The following is a 1712-nucleotide window of genomic DNA, read 5'->3' as shown; positions in this document are numbered from 1 at the left end:
GTAAGAGGAGTCCAGATGGGAATGTGGCTACTTTGGGAGAGGAATCTTTTAGTGAGATAAATAGCAAGGCTCTGTAAGTAAATCTCCAAGATTAAATGTGAAATTTTAATTTTTTTTGGGGGGGGGGACCAATAAGGGGATCACAACTCTCAGCACGGTGTGGTCTGCACCAGGCTCAGTCAGTGAGCGCACCGGCCATCCCTATATAGGATCTGAACCTGCGGCCTCGGTGCTACCAGCGCCGCACTCTCCCGAGTGAGACACGGGGCTGGCCCTAAATGCGGAATTTTAGAAAGAAAACTTTTTATGTGTGTTTTTAGTAAATTATTTCTATATGGTATCCTAGTATTCTCAAACAGTTAAGTGACAATATTTTATCCAATAACTCGAAAGCTAGACTAATAAGATAAAAGACTTCAAAGTGTGGTTTCTAAAACTCCAGCTTTCTGCTCCTAAGTTAAGTTGTACCAGTGACTAATTTACGCATATCTGGGAACCATTTTTCTTGGCAGCCTGTTCTTGCTGGACCTGGTTCCTGTTGCTCAGATGAGTCAGGGTCATGTTTTGGCTTCTAAAGACCCTTCCTTCTGCCCAACACAGTTTTCTAAGGGTTTCCACGAAAGCATTCTGAGATGTGATCAAGACAAGCAGTAGCTATGGGAAAAGGACAGGGGGTGGACAGAAGGAAGCTGGCTTATTCCAGCAGGTGACTAGCAGCTTATTCAATTAAACTGTCTCCTTTATTAGCATACATAATTAGGGGTAAAACTAAATTTATAGTGCAATTATTTAAAATTTTAATAGTCAATTTGTATTCACACTTTTTTTTTTTTTTNTGAACTCTAAATTTTCACAAAAGAATATCCACCTCATTACCATATACTTCAAAGTGAAGATGAGCCAAATAACTCTAATATCCTGGAAATGTAAGGTGAAGGTTTCACCCTGAGATCTGAAATCCTAGCCTAGCATGCTCAGAGAATACCTGAAACTAAGAAGCCTTAGGAGGCACTGAGTAGAGGTTACATTTTCCCCCAAACTACTGGCAGCCTCTCTTGTGCCACCTGGGTCTGTACAGCTTAGACAGTCACAGGCCACTCTCTCAGTCTCACAGGGCGAGCACTCAGTGACATGCACGCTTCTCCGGGTGAGTTAAGATGAAAGGCAGACACAAGTACATGCAGAAATAACCTCTAGAACTCAAGCTCCATCTGGCAACACGGAGCCAGGCATTCTCTGGCACTGAAAGCTGCTCCCATTGTAAGATAATTAGCTACGAAAAATATTTTTACTTTGTGGGTCAGTATGTTCAGCAACAAGCTTTAGTTTCTGCCACAGAAATTAAATTCAACATGGAATCAAAATACATTCTGCTATTTTATCATATGGAATATTGTACAAAGGAAATGACATGAAACCAATTTCACTTGTGAAAGCTTGCTGACTGTTCTGGAGAGAAAGAAAATAGCATTGAGAGGGAAAAAAAGGTCCTTCTCGAAACAATGGCTTCCTAGGTTCATCTTTCAACATGAGGGCCAAGTCATGAATTCCAGTTAACACACACCTTGGAGGGAGCCAAGTTTGGAATGTGTACAACAAAGAATTTATTCAGAGATCTCTTGGATGTTTTTCCTCCTCAAAAATAATGAAAGTAAGAGGAGTCCAGATGGGAATGTGGCTACTTTGGGAGAGGAATCTTTTAGTGAGATAAA

Source organism: Galeopterus variegatus, unplaced genomic scaffold (assembly GCF_000696425.1).
Source record: "Galeopterus variegatus unplaced genomic scaffold, G_variegatus-3.0.2 Scaffold1486, whole genome shotgun sequence".
NCBI lineage: Eukaryota > Metazoa > Chordata > Mammalia > Dermoptera > Cynocephalidae > Galeopterus > Galeopterus variegatus.
Note: the sequence above shows the minus strand (reverse complement) of the source record.